A 12,629-nucleotide genomic window follows, 5' to 3' on the forward strand; every position below is an offset into this window, starting at 1 on the left:
GGACTGAGGATCAACCATTTAAGCCAGGATGAAGACTAAGAGACAAAAAATTGTAAAAGCAACTATAACTACAATACACAGTTAAGGGATATGCATGAAGATGTGAAATATGACATCAAATGTACAAAATGTCAGGGAGGGGAATAAAAATGTAGGTCTTCTAAAATATGTTTGAACTTAAATGACTGCCAGCTTAAAACAAGTAGATATAGTTATAGGTCAACATATATAAACCCACAATAATCACAAATCAAAAACTTACAATAGATACACAGAAACTAAAAAGAAAGGAACACAAGCATACTACTAGAGAAATCATCAAACCACAAGGGAAGAAACAAAAAAGAAGAAATGAACAGAGATGAACTACAAAAACAACTGGAAAACAAGTAATAAAATGGCAATAAGTACATACTTATCAATAATTACTTTAAATGTCAATAGACTAAATGCCCCAATCAAAAGACATAGGCTGGTTATTTGGATGAAAAAACATGACTCTTCAGTATGCTGCATACAAGAGATTCACTTGTGTGGCTAAAGACACACACAAACTGAAAGTGAGGGGATGGAAGATGATACTTCATGCAAATGGAAACGACAAGAAAGTGGGGTTAGCAATACTCATATCAGACAAAATAGACTTTAAAACAAAGGCCATAACAAAGACAAAGGAGGGCATAAAGAGGTCAATATAAGAACAGGATATTATACTCGTTAATATATATGCACCCAATACAAGAGCACCTAAATACATAAAGCAAATACAAACAGACATAAAGAGAGAAATTGACAATAATAAAATAATAGTGGGGAACTTTAACACCTCACTTACCTTGATGGAGAGAATATCCAGACAGAAAATCAAAAAGGCAAGAGTGGTTTTAAATGACACAATAGACCAGTTGGACTTAATAGATATCTACAAGACATTACATTTCAAAACAGAATACACATTCTTTTCAAGTGCACATGGAACGTTCTCCAGAATAGAGCACATGCTAGGTCACAAAACAAGTCCCAATAAATTGAAGAGGACAGAAATTATATCAAGCATTTTTTTCTGACCAAAATGGCATGAAACTGGAAATCAATTACAGAAAGAAAAATGAAAAAATAACAAACATGTGGAGACTAAACAACACACTACTAAAATACCAATGGGTCAATGAAGAAATCAAAGTGTAAGTCAGAAAATACCTTGAAACAAATGAAGTGAAAACACAATACTTCAAAATATATGGGATGCTGTAAAAGCAGTTCTAAGAGTGAAGTTTATAGTGATGTAGGCCTTACTAAAGAAACAAAAAAAATCTCAAATAAGCAACCTAACCTATCAACTAAAGGAATTTAAAAAAAGAACAAACGAAGCCCAAAGTCAGCAGAAGGAAGGAAATAATAAAGATCAGAGAGGAAACACATAAAATAGAAATCAGAGAACAATAGAAATGGCAAAGAAACCAAGAGCTGGCTTTTTGAAAACCTAAATAAAATTAATAAACATTTAGCCAGGCTCACCAAGAAGAGAGAGGATCCAAATAAACCAAATAAGAAATGAAAGAGAAGAAAAAACAACTGATATCACAGAGATTCAAAAAAATCATAATAAAATACCGTGAACAGTTATATGTCAATAGATTGGACAACCTAGAAGAAATGGACAAATTTCTAGAAACATACAACCTGCCAAGACTCAATCAGGAAGAAACAGTTTGAGCAGACCAATCACTAGTAATGAAATTGAATTTGTTAAAAAAAAAAAATCCAGCAAACAGAAGTCCAGGACCAAATAGCTTCACAGGGGAATTCTACCAGACATATAAAGAAGAACTAATACCTATCCTTCTCAAACTGTTCCAGATATTGAAGAGGACAGAACACTCACAGATTCATGCTATGAGGCCACCATTACCCTGATACCAAAACAAGACAAACATTACAAACAGGAAAATTACAGGCCAATATCTTTGATGAATATAGATGCAAAAATCCCCAACAAAATATTAGCAAAGTGAATCCAACAATATATAAAAATGATCATATATCATCATCAAGTTGGATTTATTCCAGGGATCCAAGAATAGTTCAGTCTTCACAAATCACTTGATATAATATACCACGTTAGCAAAAGGAAGGATAAAAATCACATAATCATCTCAAAAGAAGCAGAAAAAACATTTGACAAAATTCAACATCCAGTCATGATAAAAACTCTCATCAAAGTGGGTATAGGAGGGACACATCTCAACATTATAAAGGCCATTTATGACAAACCCACAGTTAACACTACACTCAATGATGAAAAGCTGAAAGCCTTTTGTCTAAATTCAGGAACAAGACAAAGATGCCCACTCTTGCCACCTCCATTTAACATAGTATTGGAAGTCCTAGTCACAGCAATCAGACAAGAAAAAGAAATAAAAGTCGTCTAAATTAGAAGGGAAGAGGTAAAACTATCACTATCCACAGATGCCATAGATTATATAGAAAACCCAAAAGCCTCCACCCCCAAACTATTAGAACCAATAAATGAATTCAGCTAAGTTGCAGGATACAAGATTAATACACAGATATCTGTTGCTTTTCTATACACTAATAATGAGCTACCTGAGAAAGTAAAAAAAAAAAAAAAAAAAAATCCCAATTAAAGTCACATCAAAAAGAATACCTAACACTACCAAACGTAAAATAGATAGCTAGTGGGAAGCAGCGACATAGCACAGGGAGATCAGCTTGGTGCTTTGTGACCACCTAGAGGGGTGGGATAGGGAGGGTGCAAGGGAGGGAGATACAAGAGGGAAGAGGTATGTGGACATATGTATATGTATAACTGATTCACTTTGTTATAAAGCAGAAACTAACACACCATTGTAAAGCAATTATACTCCAATAAAGATGTTTAAAAAAAAAAAGAATACCTAGGACTAAACTTAACCACGGAGGTGAGAAGCCTATACTCTGAAAACTATAAAACACTGATGAAGGAAATCAAAGGTGGTACAAAGAACTGGAAAGATATCCCATGCTCTTGGATAGGAAGAATTAATATTGTTAAAATGGCCATATTACCCAAAGCAATCTACAGATTTAAAGCAACCCTTATCAAAATACCCATGACATTTTTCACAGAACTAGAACAAATAATTCTAAAATTATATGAAACCATAAAAGGCCCAGAATTGCCAAACTCATCTTGAGAAAAAAGAACAAAGCTGGAGGTATCAGACTATACTACAAAGCTTCAGTAGTCAAAACAATATGGTACTGGCACAGAAAACAGACACACAAATCAATGGAATATGATAGAAAACCCTGAAATAAACCCATGCACCTCTGCTCAATTAACCTATGACAAAGGAGGCAAGAATATACAATGGAGAAAAGACAATCCCTTGAAAAAGTGGTGCTGGGAAAACTGGACAGCTACATGTAAAACAATGAGATTGGAACATTTCCTCACATCATATATAAAGGTAAACTCAAAATGGATTAAAGACCTAAGTGTGAGACCAGAAGATATAAAACACCTGGAAGAAAACATAGGCAGAACACTCTTTGACAGAAATTGTAGCAATATTCTTTTGGATCTGTCTCCTAAGGCAAAAGAAATAAAAGCAAAAATAAACAAATAGGGCCTAATTAAACTTAAAAGCTTTTGCACAGCAAGGGAAACCACGGACACAATGAAAAGACAACACTATGGAATGGGAGAAAATATTTGCAAGTGATATTACCAATGAGGAATTGATATCTAAAATATATAAATAGCTCACACAACTCAATATCAAAAAAACCCAACTTGATTAAAAAATGGACGGAAGACCTGAACAGACATTTCTCCAAAGAAGACATACAGATGGCCAACAGGCACATGAAAAGATGCTCAACATTGCTAATTGTGCAGAAAATGCAAATCAAAACAACAATGAAATATCACCTCACACTGGTGATGGCTATCATCAAAAAGAACACACATAACAAATGTTGGTGAGGATGTGGAGAAAAGGGAACCTCTGTATACTGCTGGTAAATTGGTGCAGCCACTACAGAAAGCAGCATGGAGGTTCCCCAAAAAACTAAAAATAGAACTACCATGTGACACACCAATTCCACTACTGCACATATATCTGGAAAAAATGAAAACACTAATTCGAAAAGATATATGCACCCCAATGTTCACAGCACCACTATTTACAATTCCCAATATATGGAAGCAACCCAAGTGTCCATTACAAGAGGGATGAATAAAGATGTGGTACACATGTATAATGGAATATTATTCAGCCATAGAAAGGAATGAAATTCTTCCATTTACAGCAATATGGAAGGACCTAGAGAATATTATGCTTAGTGAAATAAGTCAGAAAATGACAAATACTATATGATATCACTAATATGTAAAATCTAAAAAAGAATACAATTGAATGCATGTAGCAAAACAGAAACACACTCACAGATACAGAAAACAAACTAGTGGTTATCAGTGGGGAGAGGGAAGTGGGGAGTGGCATGTCACAGGTATGGGATTAAGAAATACAAGCCACTGGGCTTCCCTGGTGGTGCAGTGGTTGAGAGTCCGCCTGCTGATGCAGGGGACATGGGTTCGTGCCCTGGTCTGGGAAGATCCCACATGCCGTGGAGCGGCTGGGCCTGTGAGCCATGGCCGCTGAGCCTGCGTGTCCGGAGCCTGTGCTCCGCAACGGGAGAGGCCACAACAGTGAGAGGCCAGCGTACCACAAAAAAAAAAAAAAAAAAAAGAAATACAAACTATGTATAAAATAGATAAGCAACAAGGTTATATTGTATAGCACAGGGAATTATAGCCATTACCTTGTAATAACTTTGAATGGAGTATAAATTATAAAAATACTGAATCACCATGTTGTCCACCTGAAACTAATATAATATTACATTACCTGAAACTTTGATAAGAAAGTATACATTATAAATAAAAAGTTAAAGTTGTTCTTTAAGAAACATTACATTATTTTGAATGCACTTGTAAAATATTTTCTAAATAGAACGTATTCCCATTTTCTAGAGTCAGAAGCAGAAACAGAATTATACAGCATACCCATCAGGAAAATTTCCCTGACCTTCCTTCTCTTAGCCACGCCCTAGACTACTATATCACACACTTACAGTTTTCTAGGGAATAGGCAATATTAGTGCTTCTTCACAATAGTCCTATTTTACCTTGAAATTATTATCTGTTTCTTTCTACCCTTATCACATGGATGTTTCCATCAGTTAGATGGCAATTCTACCATAGTGTTTAGAAACAAAAATCATATAATGCCAATGCCTGACAAATGATGGCTTGTGCTGACTATTTTTCACTAGGAGGTAAGTGTCAATGATAGAATAATACAAAATGATGCATGTAAATGGCTTTTACCTCTCTGTGTCCACAAATTTATTTTTAGTGAATGAATTACCTGATACCTTATCTTCATCACATTTAACATAAGGGGATCTAGACTTCAGAGTCTTCCAAATAGGGTTTGTAAATTTTAGGTGCCTGTTTATGACATCTAGTCTTTCACACCAAAAGAAGAGACGATGTGACTCCAGAGGAATAAGGATGTGAGAAATAAATTCTTGCCTATTTGACCCCAGCTTCTCATCCAGACATACAGCACATGTAACCTGCATACTTCTTAGTAAGTTAAATGCAGCACATGGTTTGCATAAAACACATGGGCAAGTTGAATTCTCTTGCAGCTGCTGAAACATTTGAATTCTGACTTTTTATATGAAGTCACAGACACCAAGTATGTAGTCACCTGGTCACAGGTGGACCTGCATTTTGGTGCTTTTAGAAGGGATAACCTGACTTGATAAACTGTAAAGATGTCTGGTGTCTTGTATGACCTAAGGATGGCAAGGCTTGGATCAGTAACTAAAAGCATTGTGTTCTGGAAATGGAGTTTGCCCAGTTCTGACATGACTACTGACCCTGTAAATCACCAAGACATACGATAGTTCCTACACAACCTGGGGAGAAAGAAGGAAACGGGACAGATAAACATGTACCACATAATGGGTGGAAGTTTTTAACACAAGATGGAAATGAAAGTGAATTAGCTGTTCTCCTCTCTATTTAGGATATTAAGCCAAGGACTTATTTAAAGCGCTGAAAGACAAAATTTATTAACTAGCACTCATGAAATAATTGAAAAGAATTTCCCAAATCAGCAAATCACTCTATCCTTACAGGCAAGGCTTTGGAGTGGCTTGCATAACTATCTTTGATGGCTTTTATGTTTTCATGAAACACTATAAATTAGACTATTTTAGTTTAGGTTTAAGAAATTCATTCGTGCTGCATCATAGATGTTTAAAAATCTTACTGCATCTGCACAAAGCATAAAAAACTCTCTGGAAAATCATGAACACTTGCACACCCAATATTCCCCTCCTCATTTCCCCCCACCCCCAGAATCCTTCCCATCTGCCAGCTGGGTTTCATTTTAAGAATTTCACACTGAATATAAAGTGCTATTTTGACCATTTGGCTCCAGAAATGTGAATTTATAGTCTATTCAGATCGTACGCAAGTGATTGACAGAGAGGGGATTAACCAACTGGATGCGATGACGCCGCTGCCTCTTCCTTCAGGTTACTTTAAGTTTCCAGGAAAGGATGGCCATCCTGACACAGTTTCATTGAGACTAGCAAGAAGTACATTCTCCTTGCGGAGGTCTTACTTTTCACTTCACTACTTAATGGCCACTAGACCTTGGAACTCTTTTCCCTATGTTCCTGTACCTTCCCCAGATGTAAATAAGAATACTACAGCTTGCCTTCTTAGACATCCTTTGCAACAATGTTCATTTACTGACTCATAACACATATCTGTAATTCCTGGTCGTCAGGTTTAAGAGTAAAATTCTGGGAAAGTATGTGTGTGTATTTGATTTTCTTGGGTAAAGGCTAGCAATGACTAACAACTTAAACATGGGGAAGACTCTCTGGGCGTAGTAGTTCAGAGACTGTTTGAAAGTCTTGGGCATCTAGAAATGTTTCAAATACCACTGCTATTTAAGCTCTACCACAAAGTAGTCTTTTTTTTTTTTTTTTAAATAGTTATCCACCTTGTTTCAGACTTATCATCCTCAACTATTATCACAGGCATAAAAGTGATGTTCTAAGTATATATTCAGATTTGCTAAATCTTTCTTTTTCTTTAAAATTTTTAAATTTAATTTAATTTATTTTTTTATACAGCAGGTTCTTATTAGTCATCAATTTTATACACATCAGTGTATACATGTCAATCCCAATCCCCCTAAATCTTTCTTTTTGCAACTTTAGGGTGGTGCTGTTCCTAGAACTCTGTATGGACACTAAGTAATACTATAAAGCAGATTACTTCTCTGTTTAACAAAAGCTCAGTGAAAGGATATTCAAGTGCTGAATTTTGAGAAGGGTGTGTAGAAGGAATTTAGATCTGATACTGTGATGCTGGAGCCAGTCTCAAAATTAATGAGCACATCTAAACTTGTATTACACAAACACACACAAGCTGACATCAGGGGAAAGTCAACATCATCAGGAAAGTACAAGCTTATCACATCCTATCAAGTTTGGTCCTGTTTAGAATAGGAAAGGTTCTGTTTGAAGGTGGGGTCCTTAGCTTCTAAATTATTCTAGAGAATAATAGAGAGAATAATGTCTCCCCTCCCTTCCCCCCCAAAAAAACAAGCAAGCAAGTACTCCATAGAAACTCAATTATAATTAGGGGAAATTTTCTCCTACTTGCCAGCACAATAAATATGACTCCATTTAAAAAAATCACCAATACTATACATTTAAGTTTTAGACACATTATATGAACACATTTTAAGAAAGTTATTGGAGCATAGAGAAAAGTATGGAAGAAGCCACATCAAACTGATAACACTGGATAATACACTGGGGAGTCATGGAGAGTAAAGATGATTAACTTTTTCTTAATATATCTCTTGAATTATTGGACTTGAAACAATAAAGACCCTACAGTTTTTATACTTTAAAAAAATCTAATAAAATAAAAACATACATATGAAGAAATCACAGAGCAGAAAGGGCATTTTTTAAAAGAAAATAAAAATATGCCTATATGCAGAAACACATACAGGAAGGTAACCTGGTTTACAGTAGAGGCTCAGAAAACATGTGTTGTACGAATGTGAAGAAAACAATACCGACGATAAAAATTCTCTTCATATGATAGTTATCTACTCATGTGACAAAAAGAAATATAGTTGCTTTTTCCTCCCTAAGAGGGAATTTTTAAAATTTTTATATGATTTTTAAAAGTTACACTCCATTTACTGTTATTACAAAATACTGCCTATACTGCCTGTGCTGCACAATACATCCTTGAGCCCATCTTACACCTGATAGTTTGTACCTCCCACTCCCCTACCCCTATCTTGCCCCTCCCCCCTCTCTCCCCCACCGCTAACCACTAGTTTGTTCTCTGAAATATAGCTGCTTTTTAACCATCACAGTTAAACATGGATTTTTATCATATCAAAGCATTTTGGGGATTTAAATTTTAAATCAATGACAATTTATTTAAATTATAAGAGTTTGTCCACTTCTGGAAAGTGGGTGACCTTCTAGGGAGTCAAAAACCACCACTCAGGACTCTTACCTTTCACAACTGAAAATCTGACACCCTCTCACCAGGCTGCAAAGTTCATATGTGGATTTTCCACAATCAGTAGTACCAGTGCTTCATGTCCTGGACAAGAAATAAAACTTCCTACTTTCTGTTCTTCATCAGATCCCCTTTACAGAGAAGTAATATTTAGAGAAGATCATTTAAAGGGCCAGCCCATCCATCTTCCTTTACCGGATGTCTAAGGCTATCTTTGAATGAAGTTCAAGCAGAGCTTGCTGAAGGCTATAAAATCATTCCACTCCATGGCATTTTAATACTATGGTCTTAACTTTAATGTCACCATAAGAAAAAGCCACAAAAAATTCAGGTCTACATTTACTAAAGAAAGGTTGTCATAGATTACTCATTAAATCACTGTATCCCATAGAAAAGTCTTTTATAGTTGTGCTAGAACAGCTTTTATCTTCCCTGTGGAAGACACATCCTCTCTCTTTCCCAATAATGAGAAATATGTCACAGATCATGATTCCCCCACCTTTTTGTTTTCCAGAAACTCAGAGCACTAAATATAAAATCGAATTTAAGCAGTAATTTGACCCATACAATTGGCGTTATTATAGTTTCCTTTTCGTTGTCCTTATCTTCTATTTCATTTTTAAATTATTATTATTTTCATGTGAGTCCCTTTAAGTTCTTTGAAGACAGAAGTAGTGGACTATATACACAAATAAAAATAAAGTAACATTTCTGTCTGGAGTTGAATAACAACAGTCAATCAGTATCTCCTTACTTAACAGAACATACCAAGCTTCATTGAAAGTCAGCAGTCTTAAGTCATTCTTGCTGTTTTAGGGGCTTCTAGACAGCCAGTGGGAAGCAGCCACATAGCACAGGGAGATCAGCTCGGTGCTTTGTGACCACCTAGAGGGGTGGGATAGAGAGGGTGGGAGGGAGACGCAAGAGGGAGGAGATATGGGGATATATGTATATGTATAGTGGATTCACTTTGTTATACAGCAGAAACTAACACACCATTGTAAAGCAATTATACTCCAATAAAGAAGTTAAAAAAAAAAAAGTACCTGTCAACAGTATCACCATGGAGTACAGACTCCACTTTTATCAGAATTGTCTCAGTATAAGAAACCTCGACAGAAGTTAATTCATTTTAAGAATGGAGTTTATGTATCACGGTAAGAAGAAATTCTTCAGCAGATCAGATGCCTTACAGAGAAATCCAAGGAATTGTTCGATTGTTTTACTGTATAAAACAAATGATGCTTAACATATCATTTTTCAGGTTTTTTTCTCTTGCTTTTTAGGTAGTGCTTACGTAGAGTTTTCCCCCCATGGTATTTTTTGGGGGTGTTGGAATTTTAACTGTACTGTCAACATTTTTTTTTTTTTTTTTTTTGTGGTATGTGGGCCTCTCACTGTTGTGGCCTCTCCCGTTGCGGAGCACAGGCTCCGGATGCACAGGCTCAGCAGCCATGGCTCACGGGCCCAGCCGCTCCGCGGCATGTGGGATCCTCCCGGACTGGGGCACGAACCCGTGTCCCCTGCATTGGCAGGCGGACTCTCAACCACTGCGCCACCAGGGAAGCCCTGTACTGTCAACTTTTTATTATCATCTAGGTCAGAGATCAGATGTCATCTGGCATTTCTAATGTCACAGGATCAAACCCATTAACACCCTGCAAAATAATCTTTCAGGATGAGAGAGAGAGAAGTCTAAAAACAGCAAAGATGAGGTATCTTTAGCCATAGTACTTTAGCCAAACTCTTTGAGATAAATAAAATCAATCTGCCTTTATTCCTCCTTTTTCACCTTCCTTTTTAATAATTCTTTTCAGCAATCCTAGGAACCCCATCTCTATATATCTTATTATATGTCAAGTACTCTTTTTAAGATTTAAAAAATTATGCTAGCTTACCAACCCTCATGTCAACCCATTGAGGGAGTTACTATTATTATTCCCTTTTGCAAAGCCAGGACACTGAGGCTTGGAGAGGTTAAGTCATGTGTCCAGGCTGTGAGGGCAGGACCTGAAGGTGGTGGTCTGTCCCTAGAGCCTGTGCACAGGAGTGTGGCTCCTGTCAGCATGGTGCACACTGAGGGCACACCACCACCAAAGATGTGGGTCTCCGCCAAAGACCAGAGATTAATAAAAGGAAATGAAATCCAACAGTATGTAACTCTAGGCACCTATAATAGGGCTGATATAAGATCTGGTTGCAGTACCTCTTGAAGTCCCTTCAAAATCAGTCCACATTGACAGCTACTCCTTGAAAGCATTCTAAGTAGAACAAAGCATTTCTGACCATAGAATTCTTTTCAAGACCTTTATATTTCTTCACCATCATCTTCACGGTACCCACTCCTTCAAAGGGCAACACTGAATGCATTGACAGATAAACACATTGAACCAGTAAAAGTTTATTGGTGGCGTCCTATATACTATATACCATGGGGTCCCCAAGAGGTCAAAGATTAGTACAGTGTTGCGGACTCTCTATGATCTGGATCCAACTTATTCATTCATTCATTCAATAGATATTCACCAGAGACCTACAATGTGCCAGATACTGTTCTAGAAACTAAAGATGCAGTAGTGAACAAAACAGAAAAATTCCAAATGTCTAGTTGCTTACATTCTAGTAGAAAGAGACTGACAGTAAATGTGATAAATCAGTAAAATACTAAACAGTATGTTAGACTATGGTATTATATAAAGTACTAGGAAGATGAAGCAGGGAAGATATATGGAAGGTCTACAAGCCAAAATAGGCTGGTCATCCCCTCACTACTCATAAGTTCCCATGTCCCTAACTTTCTAGCCAAACTGGGTTTAGCCACTCCTTAACTATATCTTGCCCTTCCCATCAATGAGCTCTCTGCTCAAGGTATTTCTCCTAGAAGGCCTTCTGCCCTGTATCCATGTGGGTGGTAGTTTAGTATAATAGTTAATTAGACAGGAGTCAGCACCACCTATGTTTAAATCTCCGCTTTAACACTTACCAGCTGTTGGACTTCGGATAAATTTTTTAACTGTTCTAGGCCCTAATTTCCTTATTTAGAAAACGGGTGTAATAATAATTATAATAATATTGACCTCACAGGGTTCATTGCAAGGCTCAAATGAATAGGCTATATAAAACATTTAGAATAGTGCCTGGCACTATTCCACGACCAGTACCGCCACTACTAAAATTTTGCTTTTAATTGTGCTTCAGACCCAGCTCCAAAGCCACTTTTTCAATCCCTAACCATAAGAACTGAAGGAGAGATTTTCCTTTTCTGAGGTCCTATAGTCCCTTGGTTTTATCATCCCAGTGGTATTTGCCCTGTATCATTGCAAACATTCACACTATCTTGAAGTGTGCTTATTTATATATGTAATTATAAACAACCTCCCACCCGCCCCCCCATGAAGTCATGGCCCCTGAGGGTTTAGACTGAACATAAACTTTTCTTCTTTCTCCTTATCTCCTTCTCTTCCCTTCTGTTGAGTGTTTTAATTGGTTCATTATTCATATATACCAGAGAGTGGGTAAGACAAGGAAATGGGAGAGAAATTAGAACACACACACACACATTATGTATAGTTCTAGAGTAGTTCATTGAATTTAAATCCACCCACATTCTTGAGTTCCTTCTCTGAGCAAAGCTTGTATGGGATGCAAACAAGGGAGAACACAGTCCCTATCCTCCCAGGATTCACAATCTAAATTAGGTAGAAAAATACCTTTAACTAAACGACCTGAGCCCCAATGCTTCTTGAATCTAAGTCTCCAAGTGCTTGCTGTTTCTCCAGATATATCATATATTAATTTTCATTCTTTTTTTGTCTGAGTAGTGTTCCATTTGTATATATATACCACAGATCCTTTATCCATTCATCCTGACAGCTCCTACTTTTACGACCCAATCAAAAAGAAATCCTTATTCCAGCTGCCTCGCTATTCATTGATTTTAGTTGTAAAAGTGGAAAAACTAAAAGGGAGAAATTTAAAA

General features: G+C 36.6%; 1 protein-coding gene across 2 annotated transcripts in view; it reads right to left on the reverse strand.

Moving 5' to 3' along the window:
* The window catches only part of ARL15 (ARF like GTPase 15), a 419,563-nt gene that overhangs the window by 24,714 nt on the left and 382,220 nt on the right, over positions 1-12,629 (reverse strand). The gene's annotated exons all lie outside the window — the stretch shown is intronic.

Source organism: Mesoplodon bidens (genome assembly GCF_964165515.1).
Source record: "Mesoplodon bidens genome assembly, chromosome: 4".
Classification (NCBI taxonomy): Eukaryota; Metazoa; Chordata; class Mammalia; order Artiodactyla; family Ziphiidae; genus Mesoplodon; species Mesoplodon bidens.